Source organism: Columba livia, chromosome 2, assembly GCF_036013475.1.
Source record: "Columba livia isolate bColLiv1 breed racing homer chromosome 2, bColLiv1.pat.W.v2, whole genome shotgun sequence".
NCBI classification, from domain to species: domain Eukaryota; kingdom Metazoa; phylum Chordata; class Aves; order Columbiformes; family Columbidae; genus Columba; species Columba livia.
In genome coordinates this window covers 132,888,059-132,903,238 of record NC_088603.1, presented here as the reverse complement: position 1 = coordinate 132,903,238, position 15,180 = coordinate 132,888,059, and the positions used below count along the sequence as shown (strand labels likewise).

The following is a 15,180-nucleotide window of genomic DNA, read 5'->3' as shown; positions in this document are numbered from 1 at the left end:
TCAGTTCTGACTGGTAGCTCGGGTGCTCTCACCATCCAAAAAACTACTATTAATAATAGACTGCGAAACTCTAAAGTTACACTGAGTTTCCAGATTTTCTTTGGGAAAAAAAAAATGTGACGGGACTTTCTGAAGTGAGAACTCTGAAGTGAAATTATATTCTTCCTGTCAAACACTTAGTATATATTTTTATGTTAACTGTTTATTCTGAAATTTAAAATACTGTAATTTAAAAGCAAAGAGAAATCACATTTTTACAGGCGAAGGCACAGAGCTCAGCCTATAAGCAAAGCGTGGCAGCAGAGAGTAACTCAAATGGAAAACAAATTCAAATTTTTCAATTCAGAAAACACTAAGAATAGAGAGAAGGCATAAAATTTCAAATGTGATGTTGGTTTAACCTGACAGTGTCCTTTAACCTAAAGAAATCATATAGTATTTTAAGGTAGTAATGTAAATTTCACAGCATGCAATCACCTCCACAACTTCTCTAAGAGATAATTAGCTGATATCTCAGACTAATGACTATTCCCATGCTTAAACACTGAATAAGGATATATGCCTGTGCTGCATACTGCCATGCAGCATGTACATCCTCAGGCCAGCCATAAATACATGAGCGTGAGTGCCGAAAGCTGCCAAGCAGCCTGAAACAGGATAAATTAATTCACATAGCGTTCAGTTGTATTGCAGCTAGACTCTTGTGGGAGTGCAAACAAGTTCACTTACAGCTAGCGTCATTTATGCAGAATAAGTACATATTGTTTCCATATATCTTTTTTTAAAAAATATTTACTTGCACAAGAAAAAATCTGTTACTTTTCAGCTGTCTGTGGATTTTAAACATATATAGTGTTTTCTAAAACAGTCAAGGTGGACATTGGGTGTTTTAGTACTTGAAGTTAAACAAAAAATGGGCATGAGAAGTCTGGACTTGATAATTGTCATTTCATATCAAGATTTTGACAAAAAACATTGGTTTAGTTTTGCTTTATTTTTATCTAAAATGAAGCAAAGCTCCATGAGAAACTCAATGAAGATTGTCATTTCATTTCCAAATGTCAGTTCAAAACAAAACTATTTATTTTTACGTCTTGTTGAAACAATCTGTATTTTCATTGGATTTGACATATCCTTGCAAGACTTTTAGTTTCAGAAAAATATTATATGTCAGCAGAAAAATCTTCAGCACACAAAGTCAACAAAACATCTATAGTAATACCAATGGGATCACTTCTATTCTGTGGAACCACTAATGTGATGCATTACTAAATGGCTCCAAAGTTGAATTAGGATCTACCAATAGGCTCTATCAATAGCTAGAGCCTTTCTATTTATGTTAATTAGTCAGACGATGTTATATATAGACGTGTTTAAACACATTCTGTTCATAACTTCATCTGATGTTTTTCCTCCTTCGCAGTATTTCTCCATGTGCTTCCACCTAGAGTAATGCAGAGGGGTAATACTTAGCATGAATGCTGAGAACTTTAGTCTAAATATGTTTGCAAATATCATTACATCTGAAATACCATTTTACCAGATAATGTAATGATAAATAATAGGTATGAAAGAAATATTACTCCTTCATTTTCTAACTCCAAAATACATAGGAAAACAAGCAATGTAGCTGATATAATAACATTCAGAAAATCATTTAGCAATATAATCGATACTTTCTAAACCAACTAATATAAAGTGTCAGTAAGCATATGTGATTCTATGATTCGATGACATATAAATTACTGTTGTGACTTTAAGTGGCCAAATTCTTTGTTGTTCTCAGTAAATGTGCAGAAACAACTGCAAGCAAACACTTTGATATTTAGGATGCAGTTTCCTAAGAAGTGTTTATTACTTGACAAAGTTCTGTCTGTACAAGCCTGTAAGGAGACTGAGTCTCATCTTGGCTTAGCTCTTAACCTACATTTTTCTTTCCTTTTTTTCTGTTACCAGCCACATATATACTCTTCAAGAAGATGCTTATTTTTGCTTTGAACATGGGTTTCTTAGAACAGCCAGCTGTGAAGTTTAAAGGAGAAGCTGTTTCCCTCAGGTTAGAAATTGCTCACTTTCCAAGGAGCACATTGAGATCTTTGAATGTAGAACACAGCAGGAGCCTTGGGCATCGGTACATAACAGAGCTTGTGAAATCCTTTTGCTGATGTCCTGAAAAAGAGTGAATTTTACTTCACATGGTACCAGTTTCTGTGGAGTCCCAGGCCTTCAAACCAGTGGACATGAGCTATGTTGTGCATGGTGTGTTGGTTCATTTTCAGGACTCATTTTCAGGAGGGCTAAAAGCTTCAAAAACAGTTCACATGGAAAATATCAACCCCTTAATTAGCCCATCCAAGCAAAAAAAAATTGTTTGTGGATTTCATTATCTGAAAGGAAGTAAAGCTATTATTATTGTTAATACTTTTTTTAAATCCTCACATTTTTTGCATAGATGTCAGGTGACTAGAGGTGTCCTACATGAATGGAAACACTGAATTTGTTCCTTCCTCAGCCACACAAAGTTCAAAACCTGTAGTGAGGAACTTTTGGTAGACAACAGGCTAGGTAACCCCAGCAATTAACATGTAGGGGTAGCAAGTAATTAGTCCATCTACTCAGACAGGACAAATGCAGACTGCTTCTGCAGAAGACATTCTGGACTACAGGTAATGTTAGTTGAATGCAAAACACAGATATGATCCTGAAAGTAGATGCCAAAACTCGAATCCTGTTTTCCTAGAAGGCAGCACAGCAGCACACAAACCTCCAGGCTCTACTGATGTCTCTCTCCTTGCCTTATTCTTCTGAGTGTCATTTGACCCCTTATAGCTCCCACAGCCTAATGCCACAGCTACAAGCATCAGAGGAGCGACATGGCCACCACACAGCGACTAGTCAATGATGTCACCAAGTCTGCAGGAGTCTCCAGAAACATTTCCAGGCTGGAGGTGTTCTGAGCTATTAGTGATTTTTAACTTCTTCGGAGTTAAATGTATTAACAATTCAAGAAGTACAGGTTTAAACCATGCATTCCCTTCTCTCTTTCAAATCTCTTAGCCATATATGTTTAATTCTTTCCTTCTTAATGGACTCTAGGCATCCGTGAAATGTAGGAAGCCCATATCTATCCAATTCATTGTGATGCTAAGCTTCAGAAGATCCAGTGGTTTGAGGAAATTCTAAACTGTAGAGAACTATAAATCCTGACATCTTCAATTAAGTCTTCTGAGACATTTCTATTCAGGCAAGACTTACTGTAGAAGAGTCTGGCTTATTATTTTAACTAACTACTGAAGTTTTCCCTGGCAAGGTGGCACACCTTTCCTTACATGCTTATTCTTCACACTTTCCAGCAACCTTAGAGCTCACCAGAGGTTGAAGAAAAGCAATAAACCCAGTGCTTTCATGATATTCATACCTTTTAAAAAAGATTAAGGATGGTTCATGGTTAAGGGAACCACATAACAGATTACAAGTAGATTATTACAGAATCACAGATTGGTTAGAGTTAGAAGGGACCTTGAGATCACCTAGTCCAACAACCTGCTAAAGCAGGTTCACCTAGAGTAGATTGCATAGGAATGTGTCCAAGTGGGTCTTGAATGTCTCCAGAGAAGGAGACTCCACAGCCTCTCTGGGCAGCCTGTTCCAGTGCTCTGGCATCCTCAAAGTAAAGAAGTTTCTCCTCATATTGAGATGAAACGTTCTATGCTTCAGCCTGTGCCCATTGCCCCTCATCCTATCATTGGGCACCAGTGAAAGGAGTCTGGTCCCATCCACCCTTGAGGTATTTATAAAAATTGATTAGATGCCCTCTCAGCCTTCTCTTCTCCAGACTGAACAAGCCCAGCTCTCTCAGTCTCTCCTCATAAGAAAGGTGCTCTAAGCCTCTAATCATCTTTGTAGCCCACTGCTGGACTCCCTCCAGTAATTCCTTGTCCTTCTTAAACTGGGAAGCTCAGAACTGGACACGGTACTCCAGATGTGGCCTCACCAGGGCAGAGTAGAGGGAGAGGACAACCTCCCTCAACCTGCTGGTCATACTCTTCTTAATGCACCCCAGGATACCATTTGCCTTCTTGACCACAAGGGTACATTGTTGACTCATGATCAACCTGTTGTTGACCAGAACTCCCAAGTCCTTCTCTGCAGTGCTGCTTTCCAACAGATCCACCCCTAACCTGTACTGATGCCTTGGATTGTTCCTCCCCATGTGCAGGACCCTACACTTGCCCTTGTTGAACTTCATTAGGTTCTTCTCTGACCAGTCCTCCAACCTGTCCAGGTCTTGCTGAACAGCAGCACAGCCTTCTGGTGTGTCAGCCCTTCCACCAAGTTTGGTATCATCAGCAAACTTGCTGAGGGTACTCTCAGTTTCTTCGTCCAGGTCATTGATGAACAGGTTGAACAGCACTGGACCTAACACTGACACATGGGGAACCCCACTAACTACAGGCCTGCAACCAGACTTCGCACCGTTGATCACAACCCTCTGAGCTCTGCCATCTGGCATGATTCATCTCACCGTGCATTCATCCAGCCCGCGCTTCCTCAGCTTGTGTATGAGGATGTTGTGAGAGACGGTGTCAAAAGCCTTGCTGAAGTCAAGGCAGACAACATCCACTGCTCTTCCCTCATCTGCCCAGCCAGTCGTACCATCACAGAAAACTATCAGGTTGGTCAAACATTATTTCCTGTTGGTGAACCCATGCTGACTACTCCTGATAGCCTTCTTTTCCTCCACATGCTTGGAGATGACTTCCAGAATGAGCTGTTCCATCACCTTTCCAGGGATGGGGGTGAGGCTGACTGACCTGTAGTTTCCTGGATTGCCATTCTTGCCCTTTTTGAAGACTAGAGTGACATTGGCTTTCCTCCAGTCCTCAGGCACCTCTCCTGTTCTCCAAGACCTTCCAAAGATGATGGAGAGAGGCTTGGTAGTAACATCTGCCAACTCTCTCAGCACTCGTGGGTGCATTCCATTGGGGACCATGAATTTGTGGATGTCCAGCTTGTTTAAATGATCTCTAACCTGGTCCTCCTCAGTCAAGGGAAAATCCTCCTTTTTCCAGACTTTCTCTTCTGTCTCTAGAGTCTGAGATACCTGGGGGCCGATCTTAGCAGTAAAGATGGAAGCAAAGAAGGCATTCAGTAATTCTGCCTTCTCTGTATCACCTGTCAGAAGGGCATCCTCCTCATTCAGCAGTGGACCTGAATTTTCCCCAACCTTCCTTTTGCTGCTGAAGTACTTTAAGAAGCCTTTCTTCTTGTCCTTGAAATCCCTGGCCAGATTTGCTTCCAAGTAGAGCCTGGCCTTCCTCACTGCGTCCCTGCATACTCTAACAGCTTCCTTATATTCCTCCCACATGGTCTGTTCCTTTTTCCACGTTACATAAACAACCTTCTTCCACCTGAGTTTTGACTCCAGTACCTTACTCATCCATGATGGCCTCTTACTCCCTTTACTTGATATCTTCCTCATAGGGGTGCATCGATCTTGAGCTTGGAGGAAGAGGTTTGAATATTAGCCAGCTCTCTTGGACCCCCCCTCCCTTCTAGAGCCCTAACTCATGGTATTCTTCCAAGCAGGACCTTAAAGAGGTCAAAGTTCACCCTGCTGAAGTCCATCGTTTTGGTCCTACTTATTGTCCTGCTTCATCCATGCAGGATTTTGAACTCCACCTGGATCACTGCAGCCAAGACTGCCCCCAACTGTGATATCTCCAACCATTTCTTCTTGGTTTGTTAGGACAAGATCCAGCACCATGCCTCTCCTCATTGGCTTCTCCACCATCTGCATCAAAAAGTTATTATCAATTATCTGTAGGAGCCTCCTGCACTGTGCGTGCTTAGCTGCCTTGCCTACCTAGCAGGTGTCAGGGTGATTGAAGTCTCCCATGAGAATCAGGGCATGTGATCATGAGGCTACTTCCAGCTGTCTGTAGAAAGCCTCATCAACCTCCTCTTCCTGATCAGGTGGCCTGTACTAAACACGCACAACAGTGGGTGTTGTTTTTAGTCTTAAATCATTTATCTACCACAGGCATTCTGGGCAATTAAATGTCTGCTTATTGGGATCACTGCCAAAAGAACAGATTCAATTAAATGGATTGCTATGACTCCTAATAATAGTTAACTGGACCACCTAATCTATTTAAATAGCACGTCTGGTCTTGCCTGCTCACCTATTCAGTGTTCACTCATATGGCATTTGCTGACACCAATGGCCTTCAGGGAAATGCTTTTTTTGCTGTATTTTTGCTGAATTCTGGCTATTGAATAAGTAGATCTAACTTGGGCTGATGACATCTTTTGATATTTGCCTGCCTGCCTGCCTCCAATTTTGTCATCTACTGTTAGGTTGGGGGAAAAAAAAGAAGGAATGGAAAAAAAATAGCTGTAAATAATGAATAGCTAATAATTATCTGAAGAAATAAAAGCAATGTCAGAACTAAACAAATAGTTTCTGAGGGCAAAAAGAATATTTCATCACATTATGTGAATAAAGTGGCATCAACCAATTAAGAAAATGTGCTGAGTGTAGCAGGTTTATTCAACTTCACATATCTGAAATCAAGACATAAGAAAAACATCAAAAATCAAAAAGATAAATATTGTAAACTATTTAAAAAATTATAATTCCCTACCACTGACCTTGAATGATGAAACAGAAAAGGCAGTCCACAATTTCTCAAAGTTAATAAACTAAAAAATAAATAAAATATATTTACTGAGGAAAAAAAAATCCAAAAACCTGAAACTTCTTTTGGAGTCTTGGTTTTGGAAAGCTTTTAAAAATCTACTTATTTTTCTAGTTCTACCAATCACGAAAATGATTGCATATTTCCTAAATATGCAAACCAAAAAAGCACTAATTCTAAAACTAGTGCTGGTGACAATAAACTAGCTTTAGTCTCCCACACGTGAGTGCTTGGCAGAAATTACATTTCATACACCAGAATTTATGGAATGAGCCTAGAATTTGTCATTCTGTACAGCAAGACCATGCTTACATATGATCCAAGTATCTCCAGGGCTGTATCAAGAACCTCAAGGTGCTCTGGAAACATAAATCATTCAGAATACTCACTAACACAATTACCTAGATGGAACAGGCTTATAGCAGAGCTCTCCTGGGAACCATTAACAGGAGCAGAGGGGTGGCTGGTGTGTGCCCCACACCAAAGTCCATGTCACTGGATGGTTCTCAGGAAAACACGTGCCCACCCACTGCAGCTGACCCTGGCTCTGCTTTCAATCTGTGTTTCAGCCTTGCAAAAAACATTGATGGAACCTGATTACCTTGTAAAATATTATATCATTATTTAGAGTGCCCATGAGAAATGGCACAGAGGAATGACAGAAAGAATGTGAAAACCCCCAAAGCTACTGAGTCATAATAGAGTTACTAGGCTTTCTCAAGCAGTTTTTCTTTGACAGAAGGAATTGAAGTGAAAAGTTATAAATCATTAAAAGCTCTTTATCACATATACCACATAATGGCTACAAACAAGGTACTAGTGTTTATCTGAACCTTATTTCATGAACAAGAATTTCTTAGGCGGTCGATGCCTACTTAAGTACAGGAAAATCAAATTAATTTTCTCTAATGTTAAGTACTTATTTTAAGTCTTCAGGTGAAGAACAGATCCAGCACCTAAGTCTTTCCTATGTCGCTGTGTTCATAAGATTTAATAGAAGTGGAAGGCAAAGCTCAAATATAAAAAAAAAATTAGATATTTAAAGAAGAATGTTCCTTGTAAATATGAAGGTTGCTGATTTCCTTCCGTTAAAAATACTCCTATCCAAAAAAAAAAAAGTGGTAACTAGGTGTAAACATCTGTCATGTACCAGTGAAATATAAGTTAGCAAAATGCTATTAGTATAGCAGAAAATGCATGTAAACAAAGACAAGCAAACAATGTAATTTTTCAAAACTAATTTTGATTTCATGGAGTACCTAGTAGTTGTATGCTTGCTTGCATGGTTTTACAAAGAAGAGCTTACAAATTGATCAGTATAGAGATATATAGCATCTATGAGCACCTCTGTCCTCTGACATTACTAAGTGCGCATTCACTAATTGTTGTAGCAAATAATCACTTTGGAATACAAAACCTCTTGCTGAACTGCTACAAAAAGCTATTTTTTCAAAGAAATAAGAAGACTTCTGTCACAATCTAATATGGAGTTTCACATTTTTGCCACCTGAGGCTTATGATTGAAATATTTCAAACTAAAGCTGGGGACAGGGAGGGTCTGCTAATATAAATGGATTGTATGAAGAAGAGCTTTGTCAGAGAAATCTAGGAATGACCTTTTTCTGAAAGGCCATGGGTCACCTGATATTTAATGATGTCAACCTTAAAACATACTCAAACTTCTTTTAGGGTCAGTGGGACACAGCAGAGCTTCCCAGGTTGCAGACCTCAATGTCCAATTAGCCATTCCTGCAATGTGTGAGAAGCAACATTTATAGTTGATCTAAAAAAAACAGCTGTCATGTCTTTTAATGTCATGGCTGAAATACCAACTTTTTTTGAGTGCTCACATTTGAAAAATACATTGCTAATTTGAAGGAACACCTAACAGTAAAAGTTCCCCTTACTTTGAGGGATGCTTTTAACAATGCTTATTTAGATGAGGGAAAGGAAGGAAACTTGATTACAATTTGTAATATTCTGATTATAGATTATATAGAAACTGCTATATTCATGGAACAATGCAGGGAGACAAATTTTCGTTAGTAATTAGCAGTAAAATTATATGAAAAATAAAATTTGAATCTACTGTTAATCTTCTCAAGAGCTGCAGGTAGCAAGTAACAGGTTTTGGTTATTGTAGAATTTGTATTTTTAAATAAATAATATTTAGTAAAACAGCTGAAGACTTACAGAAGAAAAAGAGATATAATAATACACAGGAACATTTCATCTAACTGATGAAGGAATAACATGACCAAATGGAGACTGAGGCTGGGCAAATTCAAGGAAGAAACATGGTGCTCATTTTCAGATGACAGTGAATAACTTCAGTTAATTGAAATAATTTACTAAGGGCTGTGGCATATTCTTTGTCACTTGAAGCCATTAAATAAAAATTGAGAATATTTCTCAAAGACATGCTGAAGACATAGTGCAGAGAATAGTTTATTATGGGGAGGCACAATCTGGTTTATTGCAGTGATATTTTCTGAGCTTAGCACCTGTGAACTTACAAAAACTAAAGGATAGTTTACCCGTGATTTAGTTTACAAGTGCATAACAATGAAAAGTTATCCAAAAATTCAATAAAATTGTCCAGAAATTTCACAATGAGAAAACTTCATGTCTCTTATACATGCTAATGACAGAGGAAATAAGATGCACCTTTTCTCCCATCAGCTAGTGACATTTACTCTGATCAGTACTGGATGATTAAGTTAAGCACTCTTCATTCAGGTACTGTCTCCATGATTTATGGCTGTTATCACTGTGCTCTATATGGTCTTAATACCTTACAAGAAAAATTATGATGTTGATTAATAGAGTAAATTACAGATATCCAGTGAATCAAAAGATCTTGGGTAAATCTGGGCAATTCGTATATTTTTTTTCCAATTCACATTTAGTACTCCACAAAACAGTTTCAGGAAAATGAAAACTATTTTAACTGTTAAAAAATATAGCCAATGTTTGGGAATATAAATAGCAGGAGAGAGATCAAAAGCATCAAAACATTACCATTCCATCAGCTTCGAAAGAAAACAGTTTGTCTCAAGAGTGTGCCTAATAGTTGACGATTTTCGATTCTTCATTTGGAACTAGAATTTATTATTACATAATTTACTTAAACTAAAGAAAAATGCTCATGTAAAGAGGTTTAAAATCTCAGAATGAAACAACTGAATATGGCAAAGTCATTTCAACCAAAGCACCTGAGTTTAATGGAAAATAAATATAAGACTGTTGTAGGCTTTTTAAAGTTTTTTCAGGTTTGATTTCCAAAAATAAAAATCCATTAAAAATCAATTTTCTCAGTATTGCTTACAGTCTTCTTTTCATCAGCCCCAGAATGAAAACTTTTTATTTACTGTAACCTGTGCAGATGTTATGTCCAGGTAAAGCAAGCAATTATCTGGGCTGACAGGGAAGAGAGGCATCTTGCCTTGACAGTGTTGACAGTGTTGGAGGATACAGGAGTCATTTATGTCTGTGGCAGTGCTGGGATCGACAATTCCTTGCTGCTGAGGCCGCTCAGGGAGGGGAAGGAGTTGGAGAGATGATGGCAAAGGGACCCACTAACCCACCCCTCCATCCAGCCCCCCCAGGGCAAGCCACAGGCATCCAGAGCTCTTGTGACACAGCCCCCACCTTCTTACATTCCCGTCATGGGGAATATATCTCTGCTCCCTTCACAAAATGGTCAAATTATTGCCCAGATTATTGGAGAACACTGCAGCTAGATAGTCTGAAACCAAAAAGCCAACATCAGTGCATTGACACAAAAATCCATTTAATGTAGTTTTCCTAATATAATCAAACACCTAAGACTCTCCCAAAGAGCAAGAGCAGGACAACTTTCTAGGAAAAACCTGATAGTTTAGAGACAAACTGTAAACCACAAGTTTTCAGTCCTTTACTCACAAACTGATCATCCCCCATTTTCTGGGAAATGTACCAAATCCTCACCAGAAATACCTAAAGGCTACACTTAGGCTGTATCATTTTTGCTAACAAAATCAGAATTTGCAACAAAATTTTTCTTTCTTCTAGAGAAAATTGAAGGGTAGCATTACAGATAGAGGGAAACTGCTGGTACCAGAAGGAGCTCAGGGTAATAAGATGTGACTTGAGCCAATCTGAGCAGTCAGATGTGGAGTCCTAGCCATTATATTAATCAGTACTTCACTATACAGATACTCCACTTTTTTATTAAGCAGTGAGATTGCATAATATACATATTTAGAACCTGTTTAATAAGGAAAAAATAATACTCTGAAACATCTTGTAAGCCTTCCCCCCCCTAGTCCATCTGCCTGTGCTGAGTCTTGGCAAGAGGGCTCAGCTTGCATATGCCAGTTATGAGGCTGTTAACACAGTGAAACATGACATGGTGATACAGAACTAATTAATGGAGAATAAATGTGATATAAAATGCTACCATATTGACAGCATCATTTCTTTGAGTTTAATCACAATGTAAACCACAGGTTGAAGCACTTTTAATGTGGAGATTGTGCTGGCCACTAAATAAAAAACTAAAGTACTCACTTTTACAATTCACAATGTGTTCTTTGTGGAAATGCCCTCCTCTTTTATTTATCTAATTTTCAGTCTAGTATATATTGACCTATGTGAATTGCTTGTTAGTAAGTACATTCTAGGAAAAAGCAGTACTAAAATTTCCAGCAATCAGACAATTTCCATGCAAAATTACTGCATAAAAAACTCATAGATACTATCGCAAACAATTACCATACAATTACAACATGAAAATGTACCAAGTACAGATACAATCACAAAGACGAGTACAGCTGATGGCAAATCTAGAAGCAATTACATAAAGCCTTTGAAGAATTACACGCATTTATTTAAAATTGATAAATGTGTATGTCTTAGCAGTACCATAATCGAGCAGGATTATTATAGCCAGTGAGAAGGGACAATTTCATTTGCATAAGTAGTTTTGCAAATTTCTAATATTTAAAATTAGATTAAAAAATTAAGTTGCAGTTATTAGCATTCAGGTTACTCATTTTTCTATCTTACAATCATTAATTATTTTAGAGCCACCAGAAATTCATAAAATACCTCACATATATGCGAAACTATAATCTTTCACAACAGCTCTTGAAATGTAATCTCGGCCACATTTTGCAACCAAGAGGCAACAAGGAGGTAATAAAAAGACAGGGAATTGTAGAAATTGTTAGCTCCTTCAGTCTGCATACTTACACCATGAGCCAAAATTCTGCAAGTCAAAAGACGCATTGCAGTAGCTTGCAGGGATGTTGGATCAAGTCCTTTCCTAAGAAATGACTGGTTTATTTTGCTGCTCACAGTTATCATTCAAAAAATGAGACTGTCTCGTATTCTGCAGTGCTTGGAGTGGAAATAAATCTGTGACTGATTTGAATGACAAGAGGATAATCATGAAGTTTATTCCTCAGCAATCTACTAAAAACAATAAACCTAAGTTTGTTCAAAGTGACACCCTGAGAAATTCAATCAGAATAGCTAGCAGCTCATCTTGAAATAAATCATTAAGAATAAGGCATCTTTGAAATCATAACAAGTATTTTAAATTGCTAGAAACAGAATCACATGCACAGAAGAAAGGTAAATCAAGATAATGATACACCAGTATTGTCAAAAGGGGCATGCTGAAACACACAAATTTACTTTTACTTCGCAAAGTCTTGATAGTCCTTGGCATGGATATCAGAGCAAAGATTGTCTCTGGCATCAAAATCAAATCAAAGACTCGCAGATAATTTTAGTCTGCAGACTCCAAACTATACTTGACATATTCTTTCATGGATCCTGTTCCTGGATCAAGGACATTGCTCTATACAAGCCCTGCAACATTTTTCAAGACAAAAAAGTCAGCCTCCCAGGTTGTTGGGTTGCTGAATATTAGATGGCTTAAAATCAAAGCCAAACATGACAAATGCTTCTTTGACCTTATGTATTGCCCAGCAACATCTCTGTTGCCAGGTCTTGCTTTTGATGAAACCAGTGATAGTAGCATTTTGCTACTGTAAAACAAAATGTGTGAAAACTCATTTAACAATGCTATTGATGAACTACAATCTTGTAAAGTCACACACTTTCTTGTCTTCACAGCTATTTATGCTCTAAGAATCTATTTTCTATGCCAGCTGTTAGGTAAAAAATGTGTGCAACTTCATTTTTTAAACATGAAAATATTTTAATTCTACTCTAAATGTCCACCTTAAATGTGTAATTTCTGCACCCTACTTCACACTTTCGTTTTTTAAATAAAAGTGGTCTGAAGGGTCACATTCCTTTATACTTCATCAAAACTGCAATTATAATGTACAGAACTTGACACTAGATTGATAGGATGAAGCTTTAAACATGCGACATATCTGTCCCTGCTCAGAAAGAAAACAAGGGGTGTGGAAAATTGTTCAACTGTAAAGTGAGGCAAGAAGATTTGCATTACTAGGTCCTAAGAACAAAATTTTGAGGCCTTAAATTGAGCCAAATTCTGACCAGCAAGTGCAAATATTCCCTGGGAAACACACAATTTGGTCCACAGAATGATACAGTTGTTCAGACTATAAGCTATTAGTAGTTTAACTGTGCAACTATGAACCTTATTGAGCCATCTGTTCTCATGTCAGTCCTTTCATTGCAGCTTACCTGCATCTGCAAGACAGAATTCTGATCAATTAATTTATTCTCCCATCGCTAGAGAAGATGACCTTAACTTTATGGAATTAGTAAATATCAGGTTTCCTCAGCATGTAATTGTAGTTCTTCTGCTCTCAGTATAGATTACAAAATAAACAACATAATGAAACGAAGCAGGGAACTCAACAGTTGGTAAATCTGCATAATGCACTCTACTTGATATGCATGCTACAGCGATAGAGTGAGCAGAAAAGGAACTGAAACAAAATTGCTTGACCTATTTTAATATTTGATGAAGAAATACTAAGCCTAGAAATATCATGTCTTCAGGGACCTTGTAGTTGATATTATTAAAAAACATTCTAAAAGGAGGCTCCTATAGTCTATCATAATAAGCTTTGGGTAATACTTTAAGAGTCCATTAACTTATGCTCAACTAATCTTGAATTACAATAGAAATCCTTTGAAAGCATGTATGATAGTCACAAAAATGCCACATAAATTCATTTCCAACCTTTTGTGAATGTTTTCCCCTAGACACACTACAGTTTTTAATCCCTTTGTGTAATAGTCCAGACCTCAATATTTTAACATGAATGGAAGGAAGTCTGATCAGTCCTAAATCTGAAAGAAAAATCCAAATCAAAGCTGCCCGTGAAACAAAGCTAGTAACTACTTTTTTTAAGTTATTTATCTGTAACTTTGAAACTACAGTTTTCTTATATGAGTAGTATAATTGTACTGTTTTTTATTTCCAGTTAATATTATTGTGTTTTAAATTATCTAAGTTACCAATACAGGCTAAAAACTTTTCCAGAGAATCACTATCTGAACAGCAGCCTGGAAAGCAGCAGAGCCTTTCAAATTTGTGTGGGTGAAGCAAAAAGTCATAAAAAAATCATTCATGCAAGGCTGAACTGAAAGGGGAAGAAAAATGTTTGAATAGAAAACATCTTTGTCAGAAAATAAGACTTCAGGCTGAAACTTGGGAGACTGTAGTTCCATTTTCTCAGTTTTTCCAATAGCCTTTCAAAATCACTGCACTTCTTTTAAGTTTCTTTACTAGAGATAATTTTTCCATCAAAATAAGGCATTGTCTGAAATTCTAAATATTTGCAGTAGCATCTTACTAATGATGAGGCCCAGTCATTTCAAAGAAAAGACACACATAAGAAGCCAGATTACTTCAATATCGGGAAATAAATACTTCTAAATAATTCCCCCTGTTAGTGTCTTTGAATAGATCTGAACATAAAAAATGCTGAAGTCATGGTCATGACAAAACAGAACGATTGTTCTTCAGTGGCTCTACAACAACTCCTCTCTTCTTGTTACCACTGAGATCCTAATCTATTTTGAAAGGATAGATCCCTACTATAGGTTAGTTCACTACCAAGCACTGAGCTTAACCAATATTCTACTGAGGCCTCACACACTACAGTAATATAAGTATCTGTGTCTAGTTCCTTTGAGCCTGGATTTTTCTGTGTTTTACCTAGTTAGTTGGTGCACATATTAGGCTTGGGAGATCCACAGATCAGAAATGGAGATCCACACCAGCTTGGTGACATGATCTCCCGAAAAACCACCCTGCAGAAGATCTTGGGCAGGGTAACTGGAGACACCAAGATGTCCCTGGATGGCCAGGAGGTCCAGCCACAGGCACCATCAGGGACTTACCCAGGCACATTCATTCATGCTCCTACTACCATTACTACTTTAGAAATTATCTGTTTCATTCCTCCTTCCAGTGTCTGAGAATTCCATCATCACTTATGTTTGGGAGAATGAACAAACTGCTGCACACACATCAAGAAAC

General features: G+C 37.8%; 1 long non-coding RNA gene across 1 annotated transcript in view; it reads right to left on the bottom strand.

Annotated features, from left to right (window-relative positions):
• The window catches only part of LOC110355136 (uncharacterized), a 131,281-nt gene extending 118,157 nt beyond the window's left edge, over window positions 1-13,124 (bottom strand). The window contains exon 1 of the long non-coding RNA XR_010470648.1: window positions 11,937-13,124. This is a non-coding gene — a long non-coding RNA (uncharacterized LOC110355136). The remainder of the gene's footprint in view (window positions 1-11,936) is intronic.
• Between the last annotated feature and the right edge of the window lie 2,056 nt (window positions 13,125-15,180).